This window comes from Pinus tabuliformis, chromosome J (genome assembly GCF_031772625.1).
Source record: "Pinus tabuliformis cultivar Carrire ecotype Pingquan chromosome J, CPIR1, whole genome shotgun sequence".
Lineage (NCBI taxonomy): Eukaryota > Viridiplantae > Streptophyta > Pinopsida > Pinales > Pinaceae > Pinus > Pinus tabuliformis.
The window spans coordinates 1,541,564,723-1,541,580,627 of NC_142295.1; the positions used below are offsets into that span (position 1 = coordinate 1,541,564,723).

Consider the following 15,905-nt stretch of genomic DNA (forward strand, 5'->3'; position numbering starts at 1 on the left):
AGATAGCAATAATTTTGTATTAACTCAAATTCATAGGGGATGCCTATGCCTTTTTCATAGGAGGAACTACCCACCTTAAGCTTGGACTTCAATATTTGTAATGGTCAATAATAATTGTGTTAATTATTGTTTGATATTTCACCTATGACGTAATCCACCTTTGTTTACCATGTTCTAAATCTTCAATTTTTGTTGGGAACTACAATCAGTACTTTGAAAATAAACATATGCCACTGCTTGCTAGGGGGACCTAACAATGCCTACTACACCTTCTTAGAGACTTGATTTACCTTCATGATCCATGTTCTGAAAGTCCAATGTTGTACAACTACCATTAGCACTTTAAAATAAATGCATACCACTCCTTTCTAGTGGATACCTAATGGTACACACTATCTAGAGATAAAATAAGATGTTAACTACATAGAATGTAATCATCACTTGCAATGAATGAGTAGTCCAAACCTTCATCCCTTCAAACCCAGCTACCCTACTTCCTTTCGCTAGGGTAAGCGAGTGAGGCTATCTGGGGCCTATCTTCATTTAATCCTACTGAATCTAATGATATGTAATACAAGGCTTGCACCAATCATTTAAAAAAATCAGAATTCATCCATAATTGAATCCTCAAAGATAAAAGAGATATCTAGACCAATGTGCATCTCAATAGAAGTTTAAATTTTGAAACAACATGCCAGAAGAAGAGAGCAAACTAGAATAAAGCTGCATTCCTTACCCAATATATATAAGATATTTCTAATCAGAAATTGAATATATTAGGAATGGAACCTACTTAACAGAACTTTAGATAGAATGGGTGGTCAGAGAATTCAGTCAGATCAGTAAGTTTACCTGGCATAAATGCAGGGCTGTGTCATCAGGAGCTTCTATTGTTAAGCGAAGATCCCTTGAACAACCAAATCTGCAGTATTTCCTTTTGTTCATGGTGTATTTATTCCACATTTGGAACCCAGAACCATAACCATGTATCACTTTATTTATCCTCATTCAATAAAGTTAAACATACTACTCAGTACATACCAACAAAATATTTCATAAACATAACTTTTGCTCATAAACTTCCAACTCTCGTTCAACAATGTTCATGTAAACTTTCATTAAATAAGCATTTAAACTAACAAATATATTTCTTAAATTTCTATAACTTTGGCAAATACTTCCAAGCCATAATTTTCAACAACTTTCATATAAACTTTAAATAAACATTTAACAACCTTCATGGAAGCTTCCTTTAAATACAATTTGGGCTAAATAAAAATTTCGTTGACCACATTAGGGATTCTGCACTACATATTGAAAGACAAGCACTTCAAAAGTAATTATATGGACACGCTAAAATCTCTTTTCCTATTTTTTAACATTATCTAGACCTGAAGTTCAATATATGGTTGCATGAGTACTTGAATACACTTATATGAATGCAATTGCAAAATATCTAGAGATATATTGATATCTCCACCTCTCCTCATCCGGTCTTCTTCGTTTCTTTCACCATGTTTCGTTTTTAATAACAACTCACCATTTCAACTAATTTTTTTTTCAAAATTCCGAAAAGAAACACAAAAGCTGCACCAAAATTGTATTCAAGGTTTTTTTTTTTTGTTTTTTTGTTTTTGTTTTTTTCACGCATTGCTCAAAACCTTGTAATGTGCCTGCAACATTATCTAGCATATATATATATATATATATATATATATATATATATAAAATTTTTATAATATAATCACCCAACAATAGAAACAATATACCAAAATTTAAAAAGTCTTAATTAAACAAAACTGAAAAGTTTTTATAAGAAAAATACAATTTAAGTGTTGACACCTTCTAGCATAGATGTCAAGGGATATGTTTCAAATATTCTATGGTAGAAAGGCAAAATCAAGAATATATTTTACTCAGGATTACAAAATCTTAGTTTAATTGATTAAGTTAGATAGAAGTTAACTTCCATAAACAAATTATAGTAATACGACATCACATTTGTAACATAGAGATAAATTATATTGAAAAGACTATAATTCCTATTTTATAAATTATTATATGCGAAACCCTCATTATATCAAATATCGTTACTCTTTTTTGAATTATATCATAAGTGTATTGAAGTATATCATAAGTGTATTACCATATGCTTGGAATAGACATATAGCAATATTATATTGTCCAACGATATTTCTTCCACATCATTTTTTTTTTTAGCAGTCTTTAACTCCCATGGAAGGATGCCTCACTTGAGTTGTGTATAAATACACAAATCAAGCTTTAATTTATATCACCTCACCATGTGATCTTATTGATTAATTATAAGAAGTCTTATTGATCTTATCACATACTAGATGTAACTCTTTAGCACACTTACATGGATTGTAAATTTGGAAAAGATTTGGTTTGATCATTAACCTTAAAAAAAAATTTAGGCCCTTGTGTCATCCATCTTGTGATAGAAAATAGGAGAAGACATGTTTTTTCTTTACACACCAACTTGAATCATGATTATATTATTCAATCATGAACTAATACAATATAAATGTATATAAAATTTTTAGCAAAGAGTCAGTTATCTCTTTGGGGAAAAGTTATCTCTTTGGAATAATTTATTCAGCTAAAAGTCAGTTCTCTTTGGGATAATGAATAGTCAGTTCTCTCTTTGGGGAAAAGTTATCTCTTTGGAATAATTTATTCAGTTAAAAGTCAGTTCTCTTTGGGATAATTTATTCTGCTAAGAGATAATTTAATAGCTAAAAAGACCCTTTGAGAAAATTGAGAAAAAGATATCTATTTGGCATAATTTATTCAGCAAAGATGCTCCTGAGATAATTGAGAGAATTTATGTAGCAAAGAGACTCTCGAGATAATTTATGCAGGCTAAGAGACCGTTGAGAAATGGAAACTTTGAGAAAGAGACTCTCGAAATAATTTATGCAGCAAAGAAACAGTTGAAAATGGAGTACTTAATAAGCAAAGATACTACTTGGGATGAGTTATTCAGCAAAGAGACTGAACTGCTCATGGTATAATTAACCTAGCCATGAGACTACTTGAGGGGATTTGTTAGCAAAAAGACGGTCGAGATAATTTATTCTACAAAGAGGAAGCGAAGAGACTGGCGAGATAATTTATTAAAAAAAAAAGCAAATTGTGAAATGGAATATTTTATTGAGCAAGGAGAATACTTGGGATAACTTACTCAGCAAAAAGACTAACTGCTCATGGAGTACTTCATCCAGCAGAGGGACTATTTGGGCTAAGTTATTCAGAAATTAGACTGTTGAGAAAATTCTATTTGAGATAAGTCATTTAGCAAGTCTGATCTCATATTGATTAAAACTTGAATGTTAAATATGAAAATTATGCCTTTTTTTTTTTTTTTTATGATGTCCAAAGCTACAATTTATAAATGATCGAGTTTTATAACAAAAGCATTCAACAGCAATACAACCAGCCTTATCACAAAACAAGCTTATTTTCTACAAATCTGTCCCTTGCAAATTTTTCGACCTAAATACTAAAATCAGAGAAGAGGCAAAGTTAAATATCCTGTAACCTGATGCAAAAGCTTCAATTTTGGATAACAGCTTAAATATGAATAATGACTTTCAGTGTCTAAAGAAAGGCATGAAAATATTTACCAAACTTCCGTGATATAGTTGATCAAAAGGCAAAGCCATAGAGCTTAAGGCACCCTTCAAATGAAGTGTGCACTTTGGTGTCTACTCTGAAGTCTGTGGCTTCTACAATCAAAGCCTGACCCCCTATCCCACGTAATTGTGATTAAACCACTAAATGGCAAGCTATCTTCCGGACGAAAACGAGATTCACCTCATAATATTCTATTTATCACAGGGCCAATAAACTCCTGCCTCCTAAACAGAAAATGCTTTAGTACAAACCATCATTTAAATACGTGTGTAGGGCCTCTAAAATTTAAATACAGGCTCCTAGATTTGCAAATGCTTAAACATGAATAGTGGTTTGCAAAACCTTCCATAAACACCACACTCTACTGCCTCCTGTCCATATCAAAGGAAATTGATTCAATGCCCTTTACTACAGCTTCATAATTCCTAGAACTGGGCAGATTACTACCAGAAACTGAGTGTTTGGAATCTCCAGAGTTTATCGGACAACTTCGCTGAGCTCCGGTGTTCCATAATGCAACTGAACCCAAGTTATTGGCAGGCGACGGAGATCTATCAGTCTCAACTACTGCTTGTCTGCTGCTTGAAACCACAGTTTGCCTTGTTTTGCTATCGTGTCCAGCACTGGATAACCGTATGTGCTTTGAATCTCTAAGTCCTCTGCCTGCCTCTGCCATGGCGTTTCATCTTTGGGCACTTCATCCTGATCACCTTCTGCGTGGCATGCTGATCTGGCAACAGTCAATTTTCCATCGCAACACAGCGCAGTTTTTGGAAATACTGCTAAGCAGATTTGTCTAGAATAGATAATCACGCAAAAGCAGGAACTATCAGTTGCATATATGAAAACGGAGCATAGGGATTATGGTGGCTGTTTGTGTTCAATTTCTCATCGTCCTATCAATGCTATCGAAATAGCCTCTTTTTTTTTTTCCTCTTCACTACTTTAAAGAAAAACAGGACGTTTCAGGCCTGCCTTCATGCATCACTCATTCAAATCGATTGTCTTCCTCACGAAAGAAATTTTGTCAAAAGAATAAGAATAAACCCCATCAAAACTCTCACCAAAACATACTCTCACTAGAGATCGATCTTCTTCCTTTAGTAACGGAAAGCATTTTTTTAATTTGGATTTTCAATGTTTGATGAAATAACTCTGAACTTCCAGCAAATTAACAGTAATGCTGATTACAATCCAGTGAAATATTCTCATGCTTGGTAGATCCCTAGCTTCGACTTCTAAAATCTTCAAGCGGGTAGTCGTTTCTTACCGCATCTATGTCGTTGTCGACAAGGGTAGTAACAGGGGAGAGGGAGCCGCCTACAAACAACTGGTCGATGCTTTGATCACTTGCTGTTGTCTAGAAAATTATCCTATGAATGCAAGTTTAGCCAACACCAAATTGCCTGAATTTTGGTTTCATGAAGACTATATCTCTAGTTTGAAGCTACAAAGTAGAGGAACTGCTGATCCCAAGAATGGGGGAACCCATTGCTTGGTTTCCCCTTTTTTTCAGAGCAGGGAAACTGGTACGAAATGCTCCTAGTTTGACCAAGAAGACATCAGGATTGAGGAGTGTGTTGGGGGCATTTACAATCCATCATTTTGGGTGTCACTCATGTGGTGTTCTTGGCAGTGTTCTTGAAGTGTTGCCCTCCACATGATGGAAACTTCTCAAAGCTCCTGGATGAAAAGGAGATCGGGATGTTGCAGATCAGAGCGGAAATCATGGATAAGTCTCTCGAGATTATGCTTATAACTGTTAGCATTCTTCTCAGATTCTGTATCACTTTCGCCTTGATACCACAGAATTGCTCTCAGAACGCCTCCATGATTGAGAGCTGCCTTGGTTCTAGTTATCATATTCTTGTAGAGTGTGCTGCCCTTTTCCCATTCTTTGATCGCGGTACCTCCAATGGCACAGGGAACTAAACCAATACGAGCTTTTTCGGGATCTTTATAAAGCTTCAGTATAATGTTTGCAAATATCATTCCAGGACCTACTCCACACACTTTGTGTTTATCTATATCGGCATGCAAAGGAACATGAGCTTGCTCCCAATGAAGATGTGAGTTGAGCCTGAGAATTGAAGGGTATGCTTTGCATTCTGGAGGAAGGAAATGATCCCAATGAGAACCATGAACTCCTCCCCTGCCCGACATGTTGCTCTATCCTAAGAGAACGAAGATATCCATTTTCACTGCCTTAACAGTAGTAACTGTGCTTAGGCATTATATATAGAGCCAGATACGATCAACATTACATCCTGTCACATATCACGCACAGAGATTCAGAATTTTTTTTGATAGCGAGCTAACAGTCAAGGGCATTTGGGTCAAAAATGGGCTGAGCTGGAACCCCATCCATTGGGCTAACATTATCCACTCTGTCAGGATACCTGTCGCTGCAAATTCTGGGTAGGAAGTCCGTAAACCGTAAGAATTGCCTGAGTTGATTAATGCCCTCAAATTTGTCCGAATCCGGCAAATTATAGATCTGAGTGATCCGCTGTTAGGTTTGTATTTCTGATCATCCAGATGGATTCAAAGATATTTAAAATCCCAAAAATGGTATTTATGAATAGATGAGATTACATCTTTGTCATAGCGAAACTGCAATTTCGAAGTTGAAATCAGTGCAAATCCTAGCATATTGTAAGATGTGTCAACTAAACTGGGCTGGTGTTTCAGTTTTGAACTGCTATGGATAATGCTTGATGTCTCTATTTCTGATCTGTGACATAAATCCACTCCATTTCTGTCCATGAATTTGGATCATAATACACTATAGAGCTCTTAAAATGTTCCTAAATTGCATTTTTTTTTTTTTTTTTTTTTTTTAAACTTGAGTAATTTGATTTTAGAGAAATACCCACATAGCAAACAAAACTAGTTATGCATGCATGGGCCCATAGGCCTCAAGGGTTCAACTTGTGCTCTGATACCAAGTGTAAGGACCATGTTCAGACTATGTACACATATTTTTTTTTTTTTTAAAACAACAATGGCAACCAGAAAGGAAACGCATTGAAATTCAAATTTATTTAGCACACACATTCCTGCCACTCATTTCAGGAAACATACCCTAACATTTTCATACCTTTAACTAAGATCAATAGTAATGAAATACATATGTACCGTTCACCAGAAGGCGAGACTCCGCTTGCTCTGCTGTTGCTGGTCACCTCTGCGAGTGAATGATGACGCACTTGATCTAAACCGGTTAACCTCCCAGCCTACTCCTTGGGTACTCTTCTTCCCCGCGGACACCCGAGCTGCAATGGGGTTGTACAATGGAGACAAGCACTAGCTGGTAGAGGAGAGCACACCTTGGCTCAAGAGTCCCCTCTTTATATCCTCTACCTCACCAAACTCACTATAGCTTCGTAATCACTGCTCTCACAACATCTCATCCATCCAACAATAGGGTTCCCAAAAGTCCCTTTTCCCATGGCTTGCCCCTTCTTTTATAGGAGTCCTCATAGGTGACACTTGTCATGTCATGCATAATTAATTATTTTGTTATAATTCAATAACTTGATTATTCAACTACCCATGTGTCATTCTCACATCAAGGTCTCCCAAAATTATTTACTTAAATTTTTATTTAAAACTAATATTTTCCTCACCTCAACAAGATTCCTATTTCTTCTCCTAATTGTCTCTTTATTCCCCCCTTTTATTCCTTAATTTGTGTTCATTACTTGAAGTCAATTAATGAGTCAAGATTTTATCCCCAATCTACTCCCTAATTTAACTCAGGTTATCTCCTAGATGGATATTCTTATGTTGGTTGTCGACACATGGAGCTTCTCTACATTTCTCTAAATTTAATTTATTATTGTCATTTTAATTCACCTTCCCCTTTTTTTAATTAGGTTTAAATTAGTTTAGGATTAATCTTTATCCTTACTATTATGTTTGTCTTTCCCCTTTTTCCTAATTAAACCACATAATCTTCCTAGTATTTTCCAAAATGGGACGGGTAGAGTTTTTAAGGTACTTTATTTTAATTCTTCCTATGATCCTCCTTATTCCAAGTTTTATTTTTGATTTAATTACATTGGTTTCTAATCATCATTTACCCTTGATGTAAATTTACCTAGTTTTCATTCCTTGCTTATATTTATTTATTATTATTTATTTTTAATGATTCCAAGGATGCCAAGTTTGGTTGTGCCCTTCAAGAACTTCCCTAGAAGTTCCAAGGGTGCCACACCTAATAGCTTATTTGTGATGTCAAGGGTGCCAGTTTGGTTGTGCCCTTCAAGAACTTCCTAGAAGTTCCAAGGGTGCCACACCTAATAGTTTATTTGTGATGTCAGGGGTGCCAGCTTGGTTGTGCCCTTCAAGAACTTCCCTAGAAGTTCCAAGGGTGCCACACCTAATAGTTTATTTGTGATGCCAAGGGTGCCAAGTTGGTCATGCCCTTCAAGAAATTCCCCTGAAGTTCCAAGGGTGCCACACCACTTGCCCTTCAAGCATCCAGTGATTACAAGGGGAAAGTATAGTGCAACGTCATAGACCACTGTCATCTATTATGTTGCCTGCTATAGTGAGACTAATGGTGTCGGGGATCAAGGAATCCGCCTTGATGCGCGCCCCCGGTAAAGTCCTCATGAGCGAACCAACTTTGGAACCTGCCCTCATGGCATCGTGATCTTCAAGGCGAAGGTGTTTCAACCCTTCCAGCCCAAGTCACGGCGGGAGTGCTAGTGGGTGAGATCAGGGACTCTGTCCCACCCCTCCCATGTAGTTCCATCCACTTGTACAACCCCATCACCCATATGTGAGTCATTCGGTCAAGCAACTAATCTGTGCCTGCAACCATTAATATATCATCAGAATATAATTAAACATATATGGGAGATTCCAAGATCGACTTAGACTTTCACAGATAAAGTAATATAAATTTTCATCAAACCAGGTGTCATCGACATGTCATATGCGAGTGCCTCTGATGGTTCCCTGCCATACTCAATAATCATCAGTAACACGGTTTCTCAATGTTAGTCAATTATCATAATAGCATCATTAACAATTCCTGGTCATTCTCATCATTGTCCATTGTAAGTCTGAACTAAAGGAAGTAGGTAACATAGGGGACACATCCCTTATGGCTATCATCAATAATCATCAATGGAAACATACATATTAATTAAGCTATCAACATCGTAACATCGTAGAAATATACCTATCCATAAAATTTATCCTCATTATGCCTTTAGTAGAGCGCATACATATTCTTTACTACCCTCATCATAATTTCAAATAGAGACCACTTAACTATTAATATTGCAATCATCAGAATACTGATAGAGATACATAACCATTCATGCTACCATAATATCAATGGATAGCATTCATAAACATCACAACCATGAATATCTCAATCGCTAATAATAGTGTCATGGGTCCAGATCTTCAATCTGAGGTCCTCGAAGAATAGAGTGTCTAAGATAATGTCGTATCAGGGTTAGGAAGCTAGAGTGGGCACTACACCCAGTAACAAGGAAGGTTGTGTACAACAGAGATGTGGTGTTCAGAGAGGTGAAAGATGTTATTAAACATGAAGTCCCATCAAAGGAACCTGAGAAGATAGAGTTTGAGCTAAAGGAGGAAGAATCAGACTCTACAGCAGAGGAGGAATTAGGAGATGAAGAGCCACAAACTTCGGGCGTGAGAAGATCAGTCCGAGAAAGAAGACAACCAAAAAGGTATAGTCCATCTGCTTTATGTTCAAATTTTGCTTTATCTATTACTAATGATGTTCTCAGAAATGTGAAGGAAGCAGTATATTTAGAGGATGGAAAACTCTCGAAAGAGGCCATGGTTGATGAAATGACATCTTTGCACAAAAATGAGGCTTGGTATCTGGTGGAGTTGCCAGCTACAAGGAAACCCGTTGGCAGCAAATGCGTGTTCAAGAAGAAGGCAAATGCAGAAGGAAAGGTGGAGAAATACAAAGCTCGGTTGGTAGCAAAAGGTTATTCCCAGGTGCTGGGAATTGATTTTGGTGATATTTTTTCTCCTGTTGCCAAGGTAGCTTCTATTAGATTATTTCTATTTGTTGTTGCTGCTTTTTATTTTAAGGTGGAACAGATGGATGTGAAAACAACATTTCTTCATGTGGATTTGGAAGAAGAGATCTACATGAAGCAACCTGAAGGTTTTTCATTGAAGGCTAAGAAAGAACTGGTATTAAAGTTAAAGAAGTCTCTGTATGGGTTAAAACAATCACTAAGGATGTTGTATCAGAAATTTGATACATTTATACAAGGACTTGGCTTCACCAAAAGCAAAGAAGATCATTGTGTGAATTTTAATTGGTGACCGTGTTATTTATCTGGTCTTGTATGTGGATGATATGTTGTTGGTTGGAAATGACAAAGAAATTATCCAGGATTTGAAGACCCAATTGTCCTCCAAATTCGACATGAAAGATCTTGGTGCTGCAAACTATATTTTGGGCATGGAAATTAAAAGAGATCAGGCAAAGAGAAAGCTCTAGTTAAACTAGAGGAAGTATGTCGAGACAATACTGCAAAGGTTTACTATACAGGATAGTAAATGGTGAAGGTTCCTATTCCTGTAGGTGTGAAGCTATCTGCTGAACAGTGTCCCAAGACACAAGAAGAGGAAGAGGACATGTCTCGTGTTCCTCTAATGGCTAACGATAGCCAAATACAGCTCCAACACTCCCTAGGCCCTAATGGCTCTCCAAGCTTCTTCGCTGAAAAAACACTTAAAGATGAGCTCGGTTGACTCTAAAACCTATACCATTGGCTCTGGAATGCTCAGAATACCCAAAATAAAATAAAAAAGCGCTCCAAATGGATCTCCCTAGCAAAAGTTATGACCTCCAGAAGTTTTTTCAAGTTTGACCTAAAAAAACTCCACTAAATGTGGGTTGACTGCAGTTAACCCCGCTAATTTTGGCAACCGCGCCTAAAATGGTGGACTCTGCCAAACTGACCGCCAATTCTGACTTTAATCTCTGGCTTAAACCGGGCGCATGTGACCATGTGGATGGCGGTTAAGGTGGGCTAGCGGGTTGGTTGACATTACCTGTAACTACCGGCGGAACTGTTGCATGTGACCACAATCCTCGGCGGCTGACGTTGAGGTTAAGGCGCTGACGGTTAGCAGAACGACGGCGTAAACAATGTCATGTGACCCGGCTACGGGACTGCTGGCGGGTAACCGCCGGCGGTGTACCTCCATAACCTAAACTATTAACCATTAAATATAACCGACGAACTGATATGGTTAAGAATCAACGTATAGCATGGACAGTTCGGCCTATAGGTTTCTATGCTGGAGATCACATGTTCGACCCCGGTTGACCCATAAAAAATTTGATATGCCAACTTAGCGCCACGTGGTGGCCTCTGGGCTTGCCACATGTCGACGCCTGATTGGTCTGCCAAAAAGGAATATTCCAACGATTATTTTGGGGAATATTTCAGTGAATATTCCTCAAATTGTTTTTTTTCAAAATTCGAATTTTGCAGTTTATTGAGCATTTTCAAAATGTGATAACTCCTCCATATGGTGTCATTTTTTCAAACTGTTCATGGCGCCGGAATTAGGAAGACGAGATCTATCTGGTCGTTCTAGTTTCAGCCAATTCTGAGAAATTCAAAATTTGAGCATTTTTTCCACTTAGAACATGATCACTTGATCAGGAAAATATCCTAGTATTCGTGAAGTAATTCAACAACTTTATCTGTTGTAGTGTCATCCCAATAATCTCCAATTTTCGCGAACTTTAGTTCTTCTTTAGTGCCAATGTTTACTTGCTTCGTCTTCAAAGGTGCGAAGATGTCCACTTTTCATATTTGTGGGCCTTTGACTTTGCGATGCCCTTCTTCTTATGGAATATTGATGCTCCTAGGGTCTCCTTCCTCTTCTTCAGCAGTCACGTTATAGCACTCTAGTGCGTGGCACTGCTTGGTGCTTCAGTCGGGCTGGGTCCATTACATAGGTTCCTTCAGTGTTCTGAAGATAACTGCTTTAATCTATTGCAGCGCTTCATCGATGCTTGCAAAGCTGAAAGTCAATAAGAAGCCTTCCTTCAATACATCCCACTCCGCAGCGCCATGGAGGAGCTCTATTTCAAGACACCAATTCATGGGAATTGTATCCAAGGTATGACAAAATATGTGTACCCATTCTGGCTGCAATTTTGTCCCCCATGCCTTAGTCCACTTCGCTAGGTGATCGCGCGTATCATCCTTCCCATTATACCTCTCAGTCATTCTGGTATTAGCACGCCAAAACCATAGCTACATCATGCTTCTGTAATCTCTCCATCCAGAAAAAGTATCCTTATGTGTACCCCACCATTGTGCGGGTGTAGCTTGCAGTGCCAATTCTAATGCTTGGAAGTGGTGGTCTTCAGGGACTTCGCACTCAAATTCATCTAAAAACACATCTACGTCAGTCAAACCATCATAGTAAGGTAACTTTCTTACCTCTGACGAAACACAGTGCAGTGCCTTTGTCATCATATTGCATCGCAATGTAAAGACTTCATGTAAGCGATTCTGCTAATGCCCTAATTCCTCGTCTGAATTAGAGGTGTAGGAACTCTACTGGTCCCATGAAATTTGTCCATCTGCCATTGGATTGATCCAGTCTTGATCTCATGTTGTTATCTTGTAGATTTGATCCAGTTCATCGTCACTTTCTTCGGAATCACGGACTGGTTCAGTATAGCGCGCCCCTTCTGCAAGGTCTAGTGGCACTATAACCCTAAGTGTCTTCCTTTCAAACGTCATTGTCCTCTTCTTCAAATTGATGACCCCATTCATATCAATAGCCCAGTCAATTCCTAGTTGCATGGGGTAGGGATTAATGTTGTCAACAATTTCTATAACTTCAAAGTCTTTCACCACACTCGCACCGTCAATATCATTTTTTACTCCATATAACCGTCCCATCGGGATGATTTTCTACTGGTTCGTCATCCTTAGTTGAATTAGAGACCACTACAATGCAGGTCTCCCCATCCTTTCCCATGTCTATTTCAGTGTAACATTTGCATCCGACCCTAGATCTAAGATGACCCGGTCCATCTCATAATCATGCACTATTAGCCGCATCCCTTGCCCTGTTCATGCCTTATGCTTGTCAATCTTTCTCACCGCGCAGTGTCCATCAAGGGCTTTCTCTTTGCTGATGTATTTATTTATTAATTCATGCAGGCATTCCATAGTCTTGCTATCATGTAGCAGCTTCATGCAAGTCTCCAAAAACGTAGTGAGTATAGAAGGGTCAACCTCTGTAGGCGCGCTGATTTCTTGCATCTTTTCCTGGCTTCCTAAGGCGAAGGCCTCAGTGAAGCTCTTCTTAGCTTCCTTAAATGTTTCCTTAGTGCGATCCATATCAAAGATGCATTCTTTCTCTCTAGCTTTACGGACCCTTCCATATTCTTTAGGTTGTTGACCTTTATTAGTGCCAGTCATCATTCCACTTCACAACACAATATTAACGCTTTGATCTTCCTCACGGGGCTCAGCCCTCATCATTTGTATATTCTGTGTAGGTTACTAAGGCTACACTTTCTTCTCTTGCATCTTAGTAATTAATATTGGGCATTCCTCTGTAGTATGGTCAAATTGTCTGTAGTATTGACATGACGAGTGTGTAGGATTCTAGAATTCGCGCGCATAGTTCCCTGGTTGTCCGCAGTTGTAGCAAATAATCTGACTACGACCCCTACCAAGTCCTACTCCTCCTCGGCCCTATCCTTGACTCTGATAACCTCCACGTTCTCCTCCGATGCCTTGATCTGGAGGTCAATTCTTTGCTTGCATACGGTACGTAGGGGTTCTTTCCATCATCAGTTCATAGCATCAACAGTGGTGGTCATCGTGGCCCACCGATTAGAAATTACAAAACCACTGTTGGGGTGTCTGAACGAACTTTTGAAGTAAATTGAAATTATTCATCACATGTTGCACAGTAACTTGACAAATGGAACACCATAGTGCAACCCACATTCTTAGCCCTGCTGGGGCTTCTGGCTTTAGGGGAATTGGACCCCCTCCTATAATATAATTTGCGTACGCGGGACAATGATCTTTATCGTTCCTGTGGAACTTGCACTTCAAACACCAGAATTCTGCACGCATTTCTAGTTTAATCTCCTTGTCTTTTTTCAAACTCTGTAATTTTAGGTGCAGGATTTCTGACTGTGAGTGCATTTGCTATACCCCTAGGTTTGTATCCTAAATAGATGATGCATGCAACCTCATCATGATTTTCAGGCCTTCTGCCTATGTTGCTATCTTTTGTTGTGACAGAGTGATTCTCAAATGGGGCAAAAGCGATGCAATAAACCAATCATGATGTTGGCTATCCGTGATTTGCAAGTTATCTTATCTGATCTGACACTTCAACCTCTGATCAAAGTCCCAAGGCATCTCCTCAACCTTTATCATGATCTATTTAAACACAATCATCGACTCAGAGTCATATTTAGGCTTACTAAACTCTTTGTTCAAAGCCGTCTAAGTCTCTGTTAGCGTTGCAAGATGATTATCAGTGCAATACTTAATGTACTAAGTCAGCACGCGATCCTGCAGAGCGGTGACCAACTACGCCTTCTTTATATTATCATTGGTGATCTATTGTGCTATCCATACAACATTCACAACAAACCAGAACTGCTATGAATATTCACTTCCTATACCCTTGAAGATCAACATCTTCATTGCGTTCACCATGTTGAATGGTGGGGGTGGAGGCGGAGGTGTGGGTGAAGGTGTATGCGGTGGAGGTGGCATGGATGGGTAATTTGTTCTAGGAATCCTCTGAGTGATTATCTAAACAACGCTTCGTGTTGCAGTCTACCCTGCCCCTTCGTCATCACTTGAAGGAGGTCCAATCAATGGACTATACTCTGGTTCTGATCCTTCTCAATTTCTAAAGAATCTTACACTTCACGTAGCTCCAAACATCAAGGTAATGGCATCACCGTTTTTCACATAATATAATTTTAATCCAAGTATTCAATGATATTAAATACTTACCTCGCAGTCCTTTGAAAAATCTTCACTATAGCTAATTGAGGTATCAACTTCAAATTCTATAACAAATCCCATGAGAATTCGATTGAGCCAATGATCAACAGCCTGCGTGATCTTGTTGTCAGAAGCTTCTAGTCGTTCCACTAATTTTGGAATCCACACTATAGGACTATAGAGCTTCCACCTTCCTTGACTTGTGTATCTCAGTGTACAGATATCTATTCAACCAATCTTCCTTCAACAGGCGCGAATTCCTGTTCCCTTGTGCCGCGAACTCGTGAATCTTTCAATCCAACCACTTTTCAATTTATTTCTTAGTTGGATTCCAATGATGCAACATCATACATCTCTTTAAGTAGATCCCAGTCATGACAACGAAACCATTTTTTGGTTTAGGGGGTCCTGACCCAAGTTCGGAGTTAGTTGCACTAACCACTGGCCCTTTTGGAAACAACTCGCGTAGCATAGGCTGTAATCTCACCTGAAGCAGTATGGGGGGATGCAAGAACCAAGTTTATGCATTTAGAGACTAGTGTGATGTCTTCTAGCGCCTTATATTTTCCTCCACACATATCGACAAACTTCTAGGGCTCGTTACTGTAAGTCTGTTAAAACGACCTTCAGGTCTACGATCAGTCCTTGCAGACCTTTAACATTCGATTTACCTACTTACACGCATCAAAAAGCAATCCTAGATGGTAGTTCGCGCAGATCTACTTAATTCGTCAGAAAACATAAGAGAACTCATCAAGAGCTTCACGAAAGTGTTTAAACATTCATTGTGTACATTATTAGGACTGGTTCAAGATAATAGCATAGCATTCAATAAATATTTCATAAAACAAGTCATTTATCAGCAGGATATAACATAAACATATATGAATAGAAATACTCAATGATTCTTTGGAAAACTGTCTTTATTGATCTCAATTCATGGATTACAGACTCAAACTACCCTGCGCACACAGTTGCAGGGGTCCGTACACTCATTGTGGATTCTACCTAGGCCTCCGCGCACTCAGCTGCGGAGCCTTCCTTTCTCTACCTAAGCACAGGAAGCAGAGCCTTCCTGCCCAAGACTCTTCAATCAACCCAATCTTCTATCTTAGATCTTCTTGTTCCTACCTCCTCCTTTCGCTAAGACTCAACTATTTATAGAATTTTTCATACAATGCCATGGTCCACAGACCATGGGTGAATCTAAAAACT

General features: G+C 38.5%; 1 pseudogene; it reads right to left on the reverse strand.

Annotated features, from left to right (window-relative positions):
* Positions 1 to 5,334: 5,334 nt before the first annotated feature.
* LOC149233380 (putative carbohydrate esterase At4g34215 pseudogene) lies at positions 5,335 to 5,856 on the reverse strand (annotated as a pseudogene).
* Positions 5,857 to 15,905: the final 10,049 nt, after the last annotated feature.